The sequence below is a fragment of the Aedes albopictus genome, chromosome 2 (genome assembly GCF_035046485.1).
Source record: "Aedes albopictus strain Foshan chromosome 2, AalbF5, whole genome shotgun sequence".
Taxonomy (NCBI): Eukaryota; Metazoa; Arthropoda; class Insecta; order Diptera; family Culicidae; genus Aedes; species Aedes albopictus.
This window is the reverse complement of record NC_085137.1, coordinates 97,620,433-97,642,262: the sequence shown is the minus strand read 5'-3', so window position 1 is coordinate 97,642,262 and position 21,830 is coordinate 97,620,433. Positions and strand designations below refer to the sequence as shown.

Below are 21,830 nucleotides of genomic sequence, written 5' to 3'. Positions count from 1 at the left end.
TCCAGTTAATTCGAATCTTGACTGGGACGACGACAAGGTGATGGACTTTCCTGCCTACTATTCAACATCGCCCTGGAAGGTGTTATGCGACGAGCCGGGCTCAACAGCCGGGGTACGATCTTCACGAAATCAGGCCAATTTATCTGTTTTGCGGATGATATGGATATTATTGTTAGAACATTTGGAACGGTGGCAGAACTGTACTTTCGCCTGAAACGTGAAGCAGCAAAGGTTGGACTGGTGGTGAATGCGGCTAAGACAAAGTACATGCTGGTAGGTGGGACTGAGCGAGACAGGTCAAGCCTTGGCAGCGATGTCACGATAGACGGGGATATTTTCGAGGTGGTAGAAGAATTCGTCTACCTCGGTTCCTTGCTAACGGCTGACAATAACGTGAGCTGTGAAATACGAAGGCACATCATCAGTGGAAGTCGTGCCTACTATGGGCTCCAGAAGAAACTGCGGTCAAAAAAGATTAACCCCCGCACCAAATGTACCATGTACAAGACGCTAATAAGACCGGTGGTTCTCTACGGACACGAGACATGGACGATGCTTGAGGAGGACCTGCAAGCACTCGGAGTTTTCGAGCGACGCGTGCTAAGGACGGCGGCGTGCAGGAGAACGGTGTGTGGCGGAGAAGGATGAACCACGAGCTCGCTGCACTCTACGGTGAACCCAACATCCTGAAAGTGGCCAAAGCCGGAAGGATACGGTGGGCAGGGCATGTTGCAAGAATGCTGGACAGCAACCCTGCAAAGTTGGTGTTTGCTAACCTTGCGGTTGGTACAAGAAGGCGTGGAGCCCGTGGAGCGCAGAGAGCACGATGGGTGGACCAGATGGCGTGATCTGGCGTGCGTTGGGCGTGACCGACGTTGGAGAGCTGCAGCTGCAAATCGAGTATTATGGCGGCAAATTGTTGATTCAGTGTTATCATGAATTTGAAGTTGAACTAAATAAATGAAATGAATGACCAGGCATCAAATCTCGCCCAAGGCGCGCACACGAAACACAAGTTTTCCCGTCGATGAAGAGATAGTAGCTAGAAGCCGGAAGCTTGAAACTAGAATGTAGAAGCTGGTAGCTGGCATCCAGAAACTGGAAGATATAAGCTAGAGGGTAGGTGCAAGTAGATATACGCTAGAAGTTAGAGGCTAGAATATAGATGATGACGAGTCATCGAAAGAACTGCCAGCGTGCAAAATTTGCTCCTCCCTTCGTAGACAAACTCGGAACAACGATGGTTGACCCAAAGCTTACTGTTAACTGTTTGCGCTAAACAAAAAAAAATGTTTACTTTTTCACCTTCTAGTTCATATGGAAATCTAGAAGCTAAAAAGCTAGAAAGAATAGAAGCTTGAAGCCAGCGGCTATAAGTTGAAAGCTAAAAGCTGGAAGCTAGAAGCTTAAAGGTGGAACCAAGTAGCTAGAAGTTAGAAGCTAGAAGTTTGATTAAGAAGCTAGAAGCTGGAAGCAAAAACCTAAAAGTGAGAAGCTAGAAGTTAGAAGGTAGAAACTAGAAGGTAGAAGCTAGAAGCTGGAAGCTAGAAGGTAGACACTAGAAGCTAGAAGATATAAGCTAAAAGTTATAAGCTAGAAGGTAGAAGCTAGAAAACAGAGCCTAGAAATAATAAGCTACCCAAGTAACAATGAATGCTGAACAGTGAGAGTATTAGCTAAATATTAGTCGGCTAATGGTGTCAATGGCTGAACAGAATAATATTCATCTGGGTAACCAGCTTTAAAACATACACCAACAAGCAGAATTGTTCAGCCCTTAATCACATAATTTTTGACGGCAAAAGGTTATTACAACCATAACAAATTGCAAATGCTCCATAGAAAATCAAAAAGCGTTCAAAAAAGAATGAACATATGTTCCATGAAAATGTGCAATGTTACCCATAAATAATTGAAAACGTTCCATACTTTATAAAAATTGTACCGGTGAAACATAAAATTTTCTTATTAAAAGTGAAATTTTGCACAATAAACAATACTGAAATGCTCCATAATAAAATACAAATGCTCCATAGAAAAAGGCAAACGTCCCATAAAAAATTAAAATTGTTCCCATAGAACATTGAACATTGCTCCATAGAAAAATAAAATTGCACCATTAAAAAATTGAAATTGCACCATAGAAAATAGACAAATGCTCCAAGAGTATTATCAAACTGCACCACATAAAATACAATATGCTCCATAAAAAACTGAAAATTCTCCATATCTTTAAACATTTGCACCACTAAAGCAGTGCAATGTAAAGCAATTAAGCCCTGTCGAATTAAATTATGAGAATATGCTATCTATGGAGGATTTTCAATTTTTCATGGAGCAATTCATATTTGCTATGGTACAGTTTGATAACACTTATGGAGCATTTGTCTATTTTCTATGGTGCAGTTTCAATTTTTTATGGTGCCATTTAATTTTTCTATGGAGCAATATTTAATTTTCTATGGGTACAATTTTAATTTTTTATGGAGCGTTTGCATTTTTCTATGGAGCATTTGTATTTTATTATGGACCATTTCAGTATTGTTTATTGATGCAAAATTTCACTTTTAATGAGACAATTTTATGTTTTACCGGTACATTTTTTATAAAGTATGGAACGTTTTCAATTATTTATGGGTAACATTGCACATTTTCATGGAACATATGTTCATTCTTTATGGAGTGCTTTTTGATTTTCTATGGAGCGTTTCTATTTGTTTATGGGTGCAATAAATAGGCTGCCATTTTTGACAGCTGAACCTGATACGTTTTCGTGAAGTTTACATCGCTTCTTCAGCCTCAAACCTTGCCTCAAACCAGACACAAAAAGCAATGCTTTTTTTTCGAGGATATGTATACAATTGTGTGTGATGTGCAGAGATGCCTGATGATATTTTGAAAAATCTGTATCGCACTTATCAAAAATCTGTATCCCATATAGAACGAAATCTGTACGGATATTAGAAAGTCTGTATGATACAAATAAATATGTATATATGGCATCCCTGGGTGTATGTAATGCCAATGTAAGTGACTATAAATTAGGAGGTCCGTGTCCAATTCCCAGTTTTCCCACACATTAATTTATACATTCCTAAACATGTCTCTTGGAAATAGACGCAGCTAATGGTAAAAATAGGCTCACGAAAGTGTTTAAACAATTAATAAATTTAATTACTGATTTAGCGCATACAAAGCCTTAAACCAGCCTTCCTATGAACCTTAAATCAGCTAAAGGTTGAATAAAATCACCAAAATTAGATGTTATGAAGCTGAAAAAAGGATTGTACCTCTTGTGCTCAGCCTATGTTCAAATGAAGGCTGATTTAAAATAGTTAAAGAAACATTTGTACAGCATCAAATTGTTACCTGGGTGAAAGCTGGAAGGTAGAAGCAGGAAGCAAGAACCTAGAAGATATAAGCTAAAAAGTAGAACCTAGAAGCTAGAAGTCAGAAACTAGAAGCTAGAAGCTGGAAGCAAAAACCTTTAAGTTAAAATCTAGAAGGTAGAAGCTAGTTGTAAGAAGAAAAAAAAATTAGGAGGTAGAAGCTAGAAGACAGAACTGAGAAGTAAGAAGCTAGAAGGTAGAAACCAGAACCTAGAAGTAAGAATCTAGAAGCTTGAAGCTGGAAGGTAGAAGCTGGAAGCACAAGGTGGGAAGCTAAAATCACAGAGAACAGACATCCAAGCCTATAGAAAAAAAATTCGAAAGCTGTGTAAGGATTCAATTTGTTTAGCGTTGACAACACTAGCGTCACCTATGCGGCAAATTGCTACAATTAGTGGTGAGTAAGCATATCTAGATAAGTATTATATTCACCACCGACAACAACGTGGGAACTTTGCGATAGCAGCGCCACCACGATGTTGCCACTTGTGTTGCCACTCCAAATGACCGTTACATTCCTTACACAGTTTTGGAATTGGACTTGGATGTCTGTTCTCTGTGCTAGAGTGTAAAAGCTAGAAGCCAGAACCTAGAAGCAAGAATCTAGAAAATACAAGCTAGAGAGTAGAACCTAGAAGCTAAACATCCCAGACAACCAATTTGCTCGTATAATGAAGTATGTTCATGTTATACGTACTTTTATGCGGCAAAGTTACATCGCATAAGATGCAGTAAAAGTGCCTTATGCGTACTAAAGTGGAGGCGCTATACGTGCATTGACGGAAAAATAATAACGATATATGACTTGAAACGATATCTTATGCGATGCACGATGTGCACTATTACGACGTTATATGGCATCTTATGCGACTTTATAATATTCGAAGAAAAAAACAATTCTTGTCACCTTAGTATCGAACTAATAACCTTTGGATTATCGTGCCACACTTCACACTTAACATCAAACACAACTTATGAAAAACACTGGCTAATTGTCATGACATTCTAACTCACCTCAGTATTTGTTGGAATGCACTTGATTTCCCTGCGTTGTACGTATTCGGCAGACTATCTGGAGCTCAATATGACGAAGCATGATTTCCCGCACATTTATCACTACCCCTCTATTGCTAGCAAAACCCATTGTTAATTATCAGGCCAACAAAACAAAAATGATGACTTTGTAACTTGATTTGTCACCATAATGATGACTGCTCACTTTCTTATAGCTTTTTGGAACTCCAAGAGCACCTCTATCATTGTTATCACAAATCACATCGCAATATGCCAACGTTAACGATTCTAGCTTATGCGAGTTTGTATGCACATTTTTACGAGTTTATTTTTACTTTTATGCGATTCAGTTTATACACCAATACGAGATAAACTGACATAATAAGAAAAATACCAAGCGAAGTCGTATAACCATCGCAGTACGTAATTATGCGAATTCAATTGACACTTTGTGAGTTCGCTCGAACACTTCTGCGAATGAGCAAAGTTCGTCGCAATAAAACATAAAAATATCGTCTACTACGATGTAGTCATACATGATAAATGTTAATTTGCACTCTTATATGATTTTATCAGATACATCGCAATAAGTTCAAAAAATAACATCATATGCGATGAAAATTGTCCCTCAGCCGAACAGATATGCGATAGTGACTTAAAACAATCCTTTATACGATGTACAGCGTTCATCCTTATGCGATTCCTGGTTGTCTGGGATAAAAGATAGAAACTATAAACCACAAAGTTAGAATCTATATGCTACAAGGCTTCAAGGACACATATTTGACATAGAAAGAACAACAAGGATCAAACATCTGCTTTACACTAGTGAGAATTCGATCGATTTAAACAGGATGTTTGAGCATTGGTTTCTTTTTGGTCAAATATTTGACCCTGTGTACTGGGATCTTAAGTTGAATAGAAAGGAAGCTAGAAAGTAAATCCAAAGCAAAGGGTAAGATGCAAGAAAATAGAGGCTAGGAGCATAGAGCTGTATGCTAGTAGCTACGAACTAGAAACTACTTAGAAGATAGCAGTTAGAAATAAGCTAGAAGTTAGGGGTACAAAACAATACGCTAGAAACTAAGAGCTGGCAAATAAGAGCTAGAAGCCAGAGGTTTGAAGGTAGAGGCTAGAAACTAATGGACAGGATTAATAGAGACAAAATAAACAATCGATGCAGTAAGAATAGGCAGCACGAAGAGTGTATTTGCAGAAGTGCAAGAATGCATGCATCGGTACGATATGCAAAGGTTATATGCAACTACTTCTGAGTGTTTGTCTCACTAAATTTGATTCTGGTGCACTGTGCTACCCAAGTGAAGTAAGCAACCCTGCACTATAGCGAACGGTACTTGAAAAATAAAGACCGAAGCTTAAAATTATCCCCGACCGGTTTGACTGGTGGCAGTTGCCGAGTGAAATGAATTAAGGAAGATAAATTGATTATAAAGTTGATGTATTTTTCAGACTGCTTCTGTTGCTGTTGCCGAGTTGCAAGCTTGGCGTTTCACACTCGAGCTGCGTTCTTGGCTCAGAAATGCGGTTTTTGTTTAGTGTGCTGCACTTCTCGGTTGGGTCGGGATTTTCGGAAGACTTTCTTTCCTCGTCTCTGACAGCTCCCCACGGGAGGGGAAAAAACTGCAGGGAAGAACATTTCTCAATGGAGAGCATCATCCCAGAAGCCGGCAGAAGCGAAATGTAACGTCAAGTGGCTTAATTAGTGCATGTTCGGCGCAACGAGGGAGGACTTTAATGAGCTTTACTGTGCACTAGAGTGCAGTGAGACGAGATTTATGGCTGGGATTGTGCTCGTTATAAATTGAAAAGTCCCAGTTGTGGTGAATTGCGGTAATGTGTAAAAGTTTGCGGCCGAGGAACGATGGGAGTTGTTTACAAGTGCCGATAATTCATCAACATTCAGTCCTTTCGGTGGCTTCAAGGGAGCTTATTATCGTTGGCTGTATTTTTCACTGCATAAATCATCAAGGGAAATGAATGGCCCTTCGAGCTGGTCCTTGAAGGGATGCAGAATCAACTCTCGATGGTTTTCATCAAATACAGTCAATTCACAGTAACTGATGCTTAACTGATATGCTTTTTATGTTGAAACTTTAAGCTTCACCTCAATTTTAATCCAATCCAAACTGAACTCGCTAGAGTCCCAGAAGCTTAGTCTCAATACACAAGCACCATAAGATCAACATTTTCTAGCTCAAAAACGCAACACGCATGTTCCATACATTACTCTCCAATTAGTGAACTTTCCCACACTGTAAATGACACTCGCTTGCACAGATCCAGCCACCCGTGGTGCCTCATTTTCGATTCAATCAAGAAGAACGCGGCCGACGTGTATGTGCCGTGCCATGCCATACCATGTTGCCATCATCAGGACCGGAAGCCTAAACCAATTTCCTTATCCGTCCTTCCGTGTTCTTCTTCAGTCAGCGTGCATCATCCATCTGGATCCATCCTTCAACTTTGGACATCACACTGGCACTGCCACTGCCGGTAAAGTACTCACGCGCGCACTGAACAGTGCAGCAAGATGTGTATAATCCCTTAATTAAATTTGAATTTAATCCCCCTGACTAACTATAAAGGATCCACCGCCGGACCGGCTCACGCTTGCATGCTGCAACTGTTGCACTCACCCGCCGCTCGGTAAGAAAATGGATCCCTGGTTTGCGTGGGTTGGGCTTTCTTAACCCTTACTTGTCGGTTTGAGATTATCTCAAATATTTCATGACATTAACTGAATTGAACATTGAATCAATGTAACAAAATCCTTCCAACAATCTTCATGTCATTTGATACGTTGTTGAATGTTGAATGAGTAACTAATTAGAACATAAAGTTTCACCCCAGAAGGGTTAACCAGCCTTAGCCGAAAGCGAAGGATAATACGCTGTGCACTATGATCTCGTTCTGTGATGGTTCTGCTTCTGCCATCTCGGTCACGTTTTTGGATCTATGTGCTTGGAATTGGCAAAGTGCATGAGATGAGAAACGTGAAGAGAGGTTTTTTTTCTCGCTATCTGGTTGTAAAAAGATGACTAACATGCAACTGCAATTTGCACGCTTTGTGCAACGGACATGGACGTCATCATGAGACAATTTTTTTCTGTTTTCATTTTCCGGAAATTTAACTTTGTTCTTGCTGTTGATGAGTTGAATGTGGGAAATATGTCAAACAAGGACTACAATAATCGACAAAAAACTAATTATTTAAAAAAGATTAATTTTCGATGCCACTGACATGTTTAATTCGACAGTGTGGCACAAGTATGACATTGATTAATCTCGGTCAATATCAGTTTCAGAGTATCAGGATTTTTTGGAGTATTTCCTGAAAAATAAAAATATGTAGACATTTTTGTGGGCATTCCTTGTAGTTTTCAATGAATTCCTGGACAGTTTTCTAAAGGAATCCTTGATGGTTTCTCAAAATGATACACTAGAAAATTTTCTAAAGTAATCCTTGGAGAAATTCCCGAAGAAAGTTTTGGAGGAATATCGGAGATTCCTTTAGGTATTTCTTTAATAAGCTCTAGCAGGTTCTCTAAAGGAACCGCTGGAGAAATTTAAAAAAAAAAATCCTTGGAGAAATTAATTGGAATCATTTAAAAAGTAGTTTTCAAAAATAACCATCAGAGAAATTTCTGTAGGAATCGCTGGGGAAAATTCTAAAAGAATCCCTGCAAGATTTTGCAAACGAAACCTTGGAGTTTTTTTTATTCTCTGCAGAAAGTTGATAAGGAATCCCTGCAGAAATTGTTAAAGAATAAAATCCCAGAGGGAAATGCATTTTTCCCATTCTTTGTCGAGCGTTCGTGCGAGACAGACGTAATTTCTCGTTCGTCCGTGTAGTGTCGGGGTTAACTGGGATATGTATTAGAAACCATCTCACCAGGGATATCACATACACACATGAACGATGTACCAGAAGCGAAGAGAATAAAGAATGATACGTTTAGTTTTATGTAGACTACCGATCGACACACGTGTTTCCTTCTGTATTATCCGACATCACCGTTTTTGTCGACGAGGAAAAATAAAATTGTCAAGTGGTTGACAGTCGGAAATTCTCGGTTTCGGTTTGGAAGTGTTGTGGAAAAAGTGTGGAAAAAGGTGAGTGAGAAGAAAAGGTCTGTATTTTTCACTACGGTGAAAATTTTGCAATGGGAAAAGTGTGATGACGACAGGATGATGATGGATGCATTGAAGGTTTGAAATTGTTGGAAAAAATGTGCTCCGGTGGGAAGCAAAAGCCCCAACATAAAGGGTGGTTTTATTAATGTGGATATAGGTAGTTATTTTGACCTGATCAAATAGTGCGAAAAAAAAATTACAAAACGGAAAAATGTGGGGTATATCGAGTGTGAAAAAAAAACATGGCGTCCGGACACTAGAAACAGGAGCTGCATTTTGTTCGGGGATGTGTGAGTGCTCAGTGGCTTGCTGCATAACCGCGGTTGTGGCTCGGTTCTTGTGTGCGGAGAAGAGAGAAGTAGGTGAGCCGAGTGGCTTCTACCATCCGTCTGTGTACAGTAAGAACATGCGATGGTAGGTTATGTGATGCGCATTGGATAAGCAGATGGGTGAGTTGCAACTGTGTGCGATAGAAATAGAGAGAGAAAAACAACGGGGTGCTTAACACAGGAAAAGTTATGGACGTGATACATGTGATTGGCAACTGGGCGCCGCTATCTGGTTTTGCAACTGTGTGCGTTAGTGAGACCATCGGATTACTGGAACGGGACTGGTTATATACGTTGGTACATTTCATTGGCAACTGTGTGCCGCTATTTTGTTTTGCAACTGTGTGCAATGGTAATAGCAACGGTGTGCTGAACGGGGAAATGTTATGTACGATGGCTGATTTGACTAGCAACTGTGTGCTGGAGTATTTTGTGAATGTGTGAGTTCAGAAGAAAGCAACTGGGTGCTACTAGATGATTGGTGCAAGATTAATATGTGTTCGATTAGCAGCCTGCTTATGGATTATCGCTTTAGAGTATTGGGGTGGTTGACAAAGATTTGTAGCGATGTTGTAGTTGCGGGGTAGCTGAAGAATCCAGAGGCATAGCAAGGGTGAAAAAAAGGCAACTGTGTGCCTGCATCGAAAAAAAAAATGTTTTGACGATAGATAGCCGCGACTAAGGTGTGTGAATTTCAGAAACGGATTTTGAAGTACGTGATGGTGTAGAACATCGGATGTGGATCTGAGAATACGAAGTAAAAAAAAATGCTGCAACCAGTTATGAACTCCACATTATTTTCGACATTGAATGCCCTTTCAGGAAAAAAAAGGTAGGTGCAATTATAGAAAAATATTGGAACAATTAAAAGGGGTTTGAAGATCACGGGTACTTTATTAATAAACTAATTCTTGATGTATTGCGTAATGAATTAAAAATAAGTCGGATCAATCAAATGCATCCATCCATCCTCTAAATTGTTTTTATGGGTAACAAATTGAATTGCATAACCTTGTCAAACAAACTTTCTCAGGATGGATGCAGTACGGCGAGTGCGGCCGTTTGAGATTGTAGCCGATAGATCGCGGCTGCCGGTCGATCAAAGGAGCTTCGCCGGCACATTCTGGCAAAGGACATGAGCCTCGACGAAATAGTAACATTGGGGACAACGTTGGCTGACGTTCAACAACAGATGAATGAATTGGATCGATCTCATGGAGAAATTAAACAACAGCAACAGGAGGTAGTGAATCGAGTGATCCGTCGTCCGCAGGTTCCGAGGGCCAAATTCCAGTCCGATTTTCGCTCCGCCAACGCAGCTAAATGGACCAACCGAGCGTGTTTTGCTTGTGGAAGGAAGGGTCATCTAAAGAACGACAGCAGCTGCAAGGCAATGAATGCAAAGTGTCTCAAATGTGGTGAACTGGGTCATTTTATGAACCGTTGTTTGAAGCGCACCGCCGGAGCTGATCAGGCACCTTCGAAGACAAAACGGACTAGACTGATTGAAGAGGTCGGGGCCGAAGGCCAGAAGGAGGATGCCATCTTCTACGCCATGGGGAAAAATACCTTCGATTTTATCGTCGGTGGAGTCAAGATTCCGATGATTATTGACTCGGGTGCCGACGCCAATATAATTGCAGAAGCATCCTGGGAACAGGCTAAAGCGTCCGGTATGAAAACTACAAATGTCACGTCGATTGTGGATCGTAAACTTGTGGCATACGCTACCAAACTGCCAATGCAAATTGATTGCATGTTTTGGGCTGAGATAAATGCGGGTGATAACAAAACATTGGCGAAATTTTACGTTGTCAAGAATGGCCAACAGAACCTACTTGGGGACGCAACAGCCAAGGAACTTAAAGTTCTGAAAGTGGGTTTCGATGTAGCATCAGTGGCAGAGACGTCAGCCGCCTTCTCGAAAATCAAGAGCATTGTTGTGGAAATTCCCATCGACAGAAGTGTTCAACCAGTTCGACAGGCTTATCGCCGAGCACCGATCGCACTGGAGGAGAAAATCCACGATAAACTGGAATACCTGCTACAAAAGGACATCATAGAGAAAGTCAACGGGCCGTCGACGTGGGTCTCCCCAATGGTACCGATTCTCAAAGAATCCGGCGAGATAAGGCTCTGCGTAGACATGCGTCGCGCAAACCAGGCTGTACTCCGGGAATCTCATCCGCTTCCGTTGATTGAAGAGCTCTTGACTGGTGTTGACGGCGCAGTCAAGTTTTCGAAACTGGATGTAAAAGAGGCATACCACCAGCTCGAAATTTCCGAGGATTCTTTAATCCTAAGGACAAAACTGTTCTCATTGCGGATGCAAGTCCATATGGAATAGGGGCAGTTCTAATGCAAGAGAATGTGCACAGCCAGGGGAGAGTAATCGCTTATGCCAGCAAGTCGTTGACTGATCTTGAACGGAAGTATTTCCAGACAGAAAGAGAGGCGCTCGCGTTGGTTTGGGCGGTAGATCGGTTCAAGCTGTATTTGCAGGGAATCAAATTTGAGTTGATCACGGATTGCAAACCACTGCAATTTCTTTTCAGTCCCAGATCAAAACCATGTGCACGGTTAGAGCGATGGATTTTACGATTGCAGTCGTATACATACAAGATTGTATATCAACCGGGACCGACGAATTTGGCCGACGCTCTGTCAAGATTATCGGTATCAAGTGAGTCTGCGGAAAGTTTCGATCCGGGAAACGAAAGTTTTGTTCGAATGTTGACCACTACGTCAGCACCAGTTGCAATCACGGTACAAGAGATCCAGGAAGCGTCCGTCAAAGATGAGGAGATACAGGACGTTATTAAAGCGCTATGTAATTGCGAGTGGACCGAGAAGGCCAAACCATACAAGGCCTACGACACCGAACTTTGTGTATCATCAGATGTACTCTTGCGAGGCGAGAGGATCATCATTCCAGGGAAGATGCGCCGTAGAACGCTGGAACTCGCACATGAAGGCCATCCAGGCATGATAGTCATGAAGAGGCGCCTTCGGCAGAAAGTCTGGTGGCCAGGGATGGACGCAGAGGTGGAACAGTTTGTTAAAGCTTGTAGAGATTGCACTTTGGTATCTAGTGCCACTGCTCCGGAACCATTAAGTCGCACAGCAATGCCCGACAAACCTTGGGTACACACAGCTGTGGATTTCATGGGCCCACTCCCGTCTGGACATAATTTACTGGTTATAGTGGACTATTATAGCCGTTTCGTCGAAGTTATGGTGATGAAGGAAATTTCCGCAAAAAGTACTATCACAGCGCTACATGAGACGTTCTGCCGATACGGAATACCGGAGACAATGAAATCAGACAACGGACCCCAATTCGTGAGTGAAGCTTTGCAGGAGTTTTGTAGAGAATATGGCATTGAACATCGAAAAACTACTCCATATTGGCCTCAGGCCAATGGCGAAGTGGAGAGAGCAAACAGAGCGCTCAAGAAACGATTGCAGATAAGCCAGACATCGAGATCCGACTGGAAATGGGACCTACGAATGTATTTGCTGATGTATAACTCGACCCCACATTCGACTACCGGGGTAGCTCCGTCAGCACTGATGTTCGGTCGAGTTCTACGAGATAAACTGCCGGGATTCCCATCAGTAGGTATGAAACCCATAGAAGAAGTGCTGGACAGAGATCGTCAGAAGAAAGTTAAAGAAGCCGGGTATGCGAACATCAAACGTAAAGCTAAGCCAAACCCGCTGAAGGAAGGAGATGTGGTCGTGGCAAAGCGGATGTGTAAGGAAAACAAACTTGCGTCGAGTTTCAGTCCGGAGGAACTTGTTGTGTTGGATAGATCAGGTTCGGACGTCACAGTTAAATCGAAGGAATCTGGGAAAATCTTCCATAGGAATGTCGCTCATCTGAAGCCTATTGTTCAGCATTTGCAAGACACGGAGGAAAATCAACACGAACCCGAAATACTACAAAATCAATAAACAAGCAATAGAGTGGACAATCAGAAGTTACAATTACCAGTACTCAGTAAGGAGCGACCTCGCCGAGAGACCAAGAGACCGGATTACCTGGATGACTATTTGGTACGTACAGTACAAGACTATAGATAGTAGAGTAAACATAGATCAGCGGACACCGCTGACTAAAATGTTTCAAGCGTGCAAGTAGTAATTTTCAAGAGTGCGACGGTTGAATATGACGTCATGCGCTCCATTGATGTTGTCCGAATCGTGACGTCATGCTCGTTTGGATACAGATTTTGACAGTTCGTTTGGATACAACGGATTCATCAACACGGATCTATGTTTACTCTACTATCTATATACAAGACTATTGAGGATTGGTGGAGATGTAGTGTCGGGGTTAACTGGGATATGTATTAGAAACCATCTCACCAGGGATATCACATACACACATGAACGATGTACCAGAAGCGAAGAGAATAAAGAATGATACGTTTAGTTTTATGTAGACTACCGATCGACACACGTGTTTCCTTCTGTATTATCCGACATCACAGTCCGGTTTGTCTCTCGATACTTTCCAGTTCGGTGGCTATTTTTCGACGTGCTAGTGTTTCAAGTGATCACATTTCAAGTGATTATCCCTAGTGAGACGCGTGCGGTTGGCTAGGCCACAATTTTTACCGCTTAAATTTGTTTAGTTCGAGTGAAATCGTGCGCAGCGCCCCCCGCACACCGCGCCGCTCGCGCGGCCGTGATCGGCTTCTTCCAGTGAGTACCCAAGCTCATCGTCGTCGACAGCACCAGCCCACCGAGAGAAGAGCAGAGAGCGTTCAACCGCAGCACACCAACGACGGGCGCTCAGCAGCAGCTCGCTTTCTCCCAGTGCGGGCGATCCGATCGCTTTGACCTGTCGTCGACGAGCCTGTGGCTAAACAGAGTGCACAAAGATAAGTAGGGTGCCTGTACCAGTTATCGCACTACCTAAGGAAAACTACTTCTACAAAAATAAGAAGAAGACCGACGAATGTCGTCGATATGTCAAATGCTAGATTTGTTTTCATACTTTACAGGAAAAATATAAAATCTGAGTCAAACCCACTTTTACTATTTATTACGGCGTGTGCCAATAATAGGAACCCTGTACCAGTTATGGACATACTTTTTAATTTCGGTTCCACTTCGCACTATTTACATGCATTCCTTATGGGATTTGCCATAACTGGTACACTATGGCGAAATAGGGTGCAAAGAAGCCGAAATTTTAAGGAAAATGATTTATTTTTATCATAATTTGAGCAAAATGTGAAATTTGAATGAGTGCAATCATCTTTTATGAACGTGATCTATTGTTCACATATTTTTTCTTGATGATTTGCATCGTTAAAAGTTGAAAATCAACTATGGCAAATTTGAGGTACTATAGCCATAACTGGTACACTGAGCCTACATAAAGTAACATCTCGTTGTTTCCCCCTCACCACTGACTCTTTGATTAGATATACATATTTTAGTACATAAGCAGTTTCTTCTCACTTTCCTGTAGCGTTAATTTTGTCCCTTGTTTTTTTGATTTTTTCTCGTTCCCGTGATAGTGTTAGTTTAAGGTTTTTGAGTGCCCCGTGGTGGTAGTTAGCTACCACAATGGGCGATGATGATGATGGCGGGGGTACGTCGTACCGCATCAACGAAGCTTTGTTATTGGCATCGGATTGCTCGAGCCAACAAGGCGATGTAAATGCTAATCCCTTTGTCTCCCTTCACCCTAGCGCTTCTGCAATGGACACCAACAGTAAATTTGTTTCGACGTCCCCCCGCCTCAAGGCCTATCCTCCCGACTTTGACGGGCCATATGTTGTTTTCTTCCGACCCAAGGGGTGATACACAAATTATGTCACGCGAAAATCAATCATTTTCAACCCCCCTTCTCCCCGATGTCACACTTTTTGTATGAGACCTCAAAAATGTTTGTATGGGTCGTCACGTTATGCAAAACCCCCCCTCCTCCCTGAAAGCGTGACGTAATTTCTGCATGGCCCCCAAAGGAAAATGTTTGAACACCGCTTAAATCAGCAAGGATCTGACTAAGCGGTATTTTTCCGTTGTCTCCATTGACATGGTCGGTACAGCTAAGCTTCGGGTGACAGTAGGCGACCGAAAACAAGCTAATGAGATTGTGGCCTGTAAATTATTTACGCTTGAGTACTACGTGTACCTTCCAAGCGCGTCGATTAAGATTTCGGGGAAGGTCGCCGAAGGATCTTTGACCTGCGAAACGATCATGCAAGGCTGTGGTCGTTTCCATGATCCTTCTCTACCTTCTGCCCAGGTACTAAAATGCCGGCAACTGCAGTCGGTCTCCCAGAAGGGCGAGAAGAAGGTTTACTCACCATCTGATGAATTTTGTGTGACCTTCTCCGGATCGGCATTACCAGATCTGCTGGCGATTGGCAAACTTCGGCTACCTGTGAGGCTGTATGTACCGAAGGTAATGAATTGCATCAATTGCAAGCAGCTGGGTCACACCGCTCAGAATTGCAGCAATAAACCTCGCTGTGCAACATGCGGCGAGAGACATGTGGACGGTGCGTGTAAAACGCCACCCATGTGTGTTTATTGTGGTAGCGACCGTCCACATGATCTGATTGCTTGCCCAAGGTACATAAGCAGAAAAAAACATCAAAAACGATCGTTGCAGCAGCGATCACGGCGAAGCTACGCCGAAATGCTGAAAAAAGCTGCCCGACCGTTAAATCCCGTAACATCTACTCGTCTTTATCTCTCGATGGTCAGGGCTCTGACTCTGAGGTCGGGGACGGGGTTCCCTTTGTTTTCAAGGGTGAAACGAGGAAACGGATGCGGCTCCAGAGGCCTACCAAAAAACCTCGGAATCTGCGTAGCAGCGACCCCAAACCCACCATGACAAATTTCAAGAGTGGTAAAAAAGTCACAAAACGTTTCCCTCCGGGATTCAAAATCCAGGACGAACGAGAGTTTCCATCATTCCCGGGAACATCTAAAATCCCAGATGTCCCACGTTTTACGAATTCTCAACCGGAAAGACAGCATTCGGAGCACCAGGAGCAACCTCAGGGTGCACCATTGTTTACGCTCTCTGGCATCATCCTCAACTTCTTCAATGCTTCAGATTCCGTAAAGAACATTGTAAAAGGACATCTTCCTTATGTGACCCCACTTTTGAAGCAGTTGGCTTCTAAAATGCCCCTCCTTGCGACAATCGTATCTTTCTATGACTAATTTAACCACCGAGGTCGAAGATACGATTTCTGTTCTACACTGGAACTGTCGTAGTATTACACCGAAATTAGACGTTTTAAAATTTTTAGTTAACAATTTACAATGCGATGTTTTTGCGCTCTCCGAAACATGGCTGACACCTGATGTAACCTTACCTTTTCCCGATTATAATATCATTCGCCTTGATCGGTCCGACTCGTACGGAGGGGTGCTTCTAGGGATCAAGAAGCAGCACTTATTTTACAGAGTCGATTTTCATCCGATGACAGGCATTGAAGCCGTCGCATGTGAGGTGACTATCCGAGGTAAAACCCTCAGTGTGCCTCCATATATCTTCCTCCGAGAACTGAGATATCTCGCAGGGATCTCGCCCACATCTGCTCGGTTATGCCCGAGCCTCGGCTGCTCATGGGAGATTTAAATTCCCATGGTACAGGCTGGCGGGAGCTGTACGATGACAACCGTTTAACTTTGATATTATGACCTCTGCGACGACTTCAACATGACAATTTTGAACACCGGAGAAGTTACGCGAGTGGCACCTCCAGCTAAAGATGGCAGTCCTAGAGACAGCCGATTAGACCTCTCAATCTGTTCGAGCTCACTATCGCTGGAGTGCACATGGAGGGTTATCCAGGATCACCATGGTAGTGACCACCTTCCGATCGTTGTTTATATTTCCAATGGTTCACGTCAACCTCCATCTATCGACATTTCCTACGACCTCACGAAACACATTGACTGGGGGAAGTACGCGGAAGCAATTATCGACGGTGAGCAATCGGTAGAAATTCTTCCACCGTGGGAAGAGTATCAGATCAGTTTCTATCAGAACTGTTCATCAGTAGCGCGCTTCAGGCACAACGTCGACCAGTGCCAGGTCCGTCGGTTGAACTTGTTCAATCAGTTCCTGGATAACAACATCGTTCCGGATGAAGTGAGGGTGATAGCTGTTCAAAAACCCAGGAAACCCGCGTCGGATCATAATTCGTACCGTCCAATCGCGATGTTGTCTTGTCTACGGAAGCTGTTGGAGAAGATGATTCTCTTTCGACTGGACAAATGGGTTGAATCGAATGGCATGTTGTCAGATACACAGTTTGGTTTCCGCATAGGTAAAGGGACGAACGACTGTCTTGCGTTGCTTTCTTCAGAAATTCAGCTTGCCTTTGCTCAAAAGCAGCAAATGGGCTCAGTGTTTTTGGATGTTAAGGGGGCTTTTGATTCAGTTTGTGTTGATGTTCTTTCTGACAAACTACACAAAAGTGGCCTTTCACCAATTCTGAACAACTTTTTGTATAATTTGCTGTTTGAGAAGCAGATGAGTTTCGCTCATGGCGACTTGATAGTTTCACGAATTAGCTACATGGGCCTCCCCCAGGGTTCATGTCTAAGCCACCTTCTTTACAACTTTTATGTTAGAGACAGAGATGATTGTCTCATGGAAAACTGCACGTTAAGGCAGCTTGCGGATGACTGTGTTGTTTCTGTAATGGGATCAATAGCAGTCGATCTGCAAGGACCACTACAGGATACTTTGGACAATTTGTTTACTTGGGCTCTCAACCTGGGTATCGAGTTCTCTCCGGAGAAAACTGAGATGGTTGTCTTTTCTAAAAAACACAAACCGGCTAAGTTTCCGCTCGTTCTGATGGGTAAGACAATCACTCATAGCATGTCTTCACAATATCTCGGCGTCTGGTTCGACTCCAAATGCACTTGGGGGAAGCATATTGGGTATCTGATACAGAAGTGCCAAAAGCGAATCAACTTTATGCGAACTATTACCGGAACATGGTGGGGAGCGCATCCTGAAGATCAGATCGGGCTGTACCAAACAACCATTCTATCGGTTTTAGAATACGGTAGCTTCTGTTTTCAATCCGCGGCGAAAACACACTTGCTGAAGCTTCAACGGGTTCAGTACCGTTGCCTTCGGATCGCGTTAGGTTGCATGAACTCGACTCACACTATGAGTTTAGAGGTACTTGCTGGTGTACAACCTCTGACAGACCGCTTTGCGGAGTTGTCGTTCCGGTTCCTCATCCGATGCGAGCTTGTGAATCCGTTAGTCATAGAAAACTTCGAAAAGCTGCTCGAACAGAATCCCCAAACTCGTTTTATGAGGTACTACTGGTACATGACGCTGGAGGTAAGCCCATCTTCAACAGCACCAATCGTGACAATTTCTCAGACTTCGACAGCTCCTCTGAGGATTTTGATCTCTCTATGAATGATGATATCACCGTCACCGGTATACCGGAAACTTTTCGTTCCATACTGCCGTCGGACGCATAAATTTCACATGTTACATTTCGAAATTTTTGAGGTTTTTATGTATATTTTGGTTCATATTTTTGGAATATTTTGTCAACATATGAATTTAAATATATTTCGATTGTTGAATTGCGTTGAAGTCAATCATATGCGAAAATATCAAAAGTTTACGAATGTGCTTTTGTCGTGTTTTTTTTTATTGTAACATGTGACATTTATGCGTCCGAGGGCAGCATAGGTATTCCACAAATGTTTGCAAGTATGTTCGGGCATGTTAGCGGGGCCAGACAGTTCTTCACAGATGGTTTCAAAACCGATGATTCGACTGGATTCGGTGTTTACAACGAATTTCATAGCGCCACCTTCATGCTTCAAAAGCCATGCTCGGTATACATTGCTGAGCTAGCGGTTATATACTACACCTTAGAGTACATTCGCACTCTTCCACCTGAGCACTACTTCATTTTCACCGACAATCTAAGCTAGATGGTAGATGGTTGCACTCCATCATTCCACAGATGTCGAAGAAGATATGGTTCAAAGGGTTGGATTTAGGCCGCGATTTCATTCGTGTAATGTGTCGGCTGATGTCCAACCATTATTTGTTGAACGCACATACCTTCCGTATTGGGCTCTCGGAAAGCAATTTCTGTGTCTGTAGCGTGGCTAACCAGGATATCGAACATGTCGAGTGGGGATGCGATGAGTATCGTTAACTCAGATCTGAGCTGTATAAAACTCTCCGGGTCCGAGGAAAACAACAGAAACCCGTTAGAGAAGTGTTGGCAGACCTTGATTTGGAATACATGAATTTCATTTATCAGTTTTTGAAACGTGTTGATGTCAGAGTTTGATGTAGTACGTTCCTTGCTTTCGTCGTCCGCCATTTGGTTTTGTTGTTAGCCTCTGTCTGTAATCGCCCCCTTCCGTTTGTCCTCTTCTTGTCGTTGTCTACCGAAAACGTCGTTTCTTTTTAGTTCCGTTACAGATCTGGACAATTTTTCCCATCAATGTTTTAGTATAAGTTAGCGAATGATTTAGTTTAAAACCCATAAACCCCGCCTTTCCATTTTTATTTTTCCCCTAACTTCGAACCAACCGCTAGTGCTTCGGCTTCCCAAACTAACAGGCAGTAATAAATTGTAAAATGTTAAATCACTGTAAAAACAAATGATTTCGGCTCAGTTATGCCCATGTGGCACCCGAGCCTTTCAAATAAACGAATAAGTAAAAAAAAAAGTTCAATAATACACTATGCCTAGGGAGTCGAGAAAGGCAAAAGGTTATTGCAACCACAACAAATTGTAAATGCTCCATACAAAATCAAAAAGCGCTCCATTAAGAATGAACATATGTTCCATGAAAATGTGCAATGTTACCCATACATAATTGAAAACGTTCCATACTTTATAAAAATTGTACCGGTGAAACATAAAATTTTCTTATTAAAAGTGAAATTTTGCACAATAAACAATACTGAAATGCTCCATAATAAAATAAAAATGCTCCATAGAAAAAAGCAAACGCTACATAAAAAAAATGTACCCATAGAAAAGTGAATATTGCTCCTTAGAAAAAATAAATTGCACCATAAAAAATTGAAATTGCACCATACAAAATAGACAAATTCTCCATAAGTATTAGCAAACGGTACCACATAAAATACAATTTGCTTAATAAAAAATTGAAAGCTCTCCATAACTTAAAACATTTGCACCACTAAAGCAGTGTAATATAAAGCAATTCAGCAATGTCGAATTAAATTATGAGGATTTTCAATTTTTCATGGAGCAATAGGAGGCAATCAGTGAAGTACTAGATTGAAAGTAGTGAGCTGGATTTTTGTATGGCGAGATGATCAATTCTCCATTTTTGCAATGAAATGATGCAAACAGCGTGGGTTATATGATTTATTGACTAATTTGATGCTGTTTGAGCAAAAATTTGAATAACTGTGTTGTTGAAGTTGCAAGAAAAAATAATACAACAACACAGTTATTCAAACTTTTGCTCAAATAGCATCAAATTAGCCAATAAATCATATAACCTAGCTGTTTGCACCATTTCATTGCAGAAATGGAGAATTGATCTTCTCACCATACAAAAATCCAGCTCACTACTTTCAATCTAGTACTTCACTGATTGCCTCCTATTCATATTTTCTATGGTGCAGTTTGATAATACTTATGGAGAATTCATCTATTTTCTATGGTGCAATATTTATTTGTTATGGTGCAATTTCAATTTTTCTTTGGAGCAATATTCAATTTGCAGCATTTGCATTTTTCTATGGAGCATTTGTATTTTATTATGGAGCATTTCAGTATTATTTATTGGTGCAAAATTTCACTTTTAATGTGAAAATTTTATGTTTTACCGGTACATTTTTTATGAAGTATGGAACATTTTCAATTATTTATGGGTAACATTGCACATTTTTATGGAACATAGGTTCATTCTTTATGGATCACTTTTTGATTTTCTATGGAGCGTTTCTGTTTGTTTATAGGTGGAATAAATAGGCTGCCGTCGAGAGAATGTCCCGACCGGAACGGGAATGGAACCCACTGTCTCCGGATTAGCGATCCATAGCCTTAACCACCAGGCTAACAGGAGACCCATCAGGGTGTTTCAGAGAATTTTCAGTGGGTTTCAGGGGCAATTTCGGTGTTATTGGAGAGTTCATTGGCATTGCAGAGGGTTAAAAACCACTGAAACGCTTTTGAATTTCCCTCTAGAATCCCCGTTAAGCTCATCTGAGAGTCTCTATGAAACCTCCTGAAACACCTCGATAACCCCCTCCCCTGGAACCCTCGTAAAGGTCACCTGGGACCCTAAACCCTAAATTAGACAGTACCGAATTACCTAAATGGAGGTTCCAGTGTGTGATTTTATAAGGTTTTAGGGGATTTCAGAGACTTTGTATAGGGGGATGAGTGCTATATCAAAGAAATTCAGGACATTTAAGTAGTGTTCGTTTTAATTTCTTTGTTCCTTATTTTTTCCGAAAATTTGTATGTTCAAAAGTCTGTGAGTCTATGTAGATTTTGTACAGTACCTGATTTATATTGCCTAAAGTGCAATCAAGTTCGAATTTCTATATAGCTACAATGAACACTCAATGCTTTTGTCCTTGATTTTAAGTCAAGCATTAAAAAATCCCGAGAAATCCATTCCAGCTTTACGACATAGCTTACAGTTACTTACACTTCGGTACATGACGCCATTGAACATAGTTACAGCAGCAGCGCTCGTAATTAAATGTAGCTTATTGTCATTGATCTGTACACACATTAATTCTCAAATAGCCAGAGGTGATATTGATTCGCTCTTACCTTATTGTTTATCGAACCATGAAGCAGTTACAAGCGCAAGCACCTTCTCCTTCACCACCAAGTACGTAATGGATCCCCTTTACCAGGTACTGCTGGGCGCTGCTGGTTGCTGCAACAAGACACACAATCAACAA

At 41.8% G+C, this 21,830-nt stretch overlaps 1 protein-coding gene across 4 annotated transcripts in view; it reads left to right on the top strand.

The window, feature by feature from the left end:
* LOC115255007 (uncharacterized) overlaps positions 1-21,830 on the top strand; it is a 717,425-nt gene that overhangs the window by 579,735 nt on the left and 115,860 nt on the right. The gene's annotated exons all lie outside the window — the stretch shown is intronic.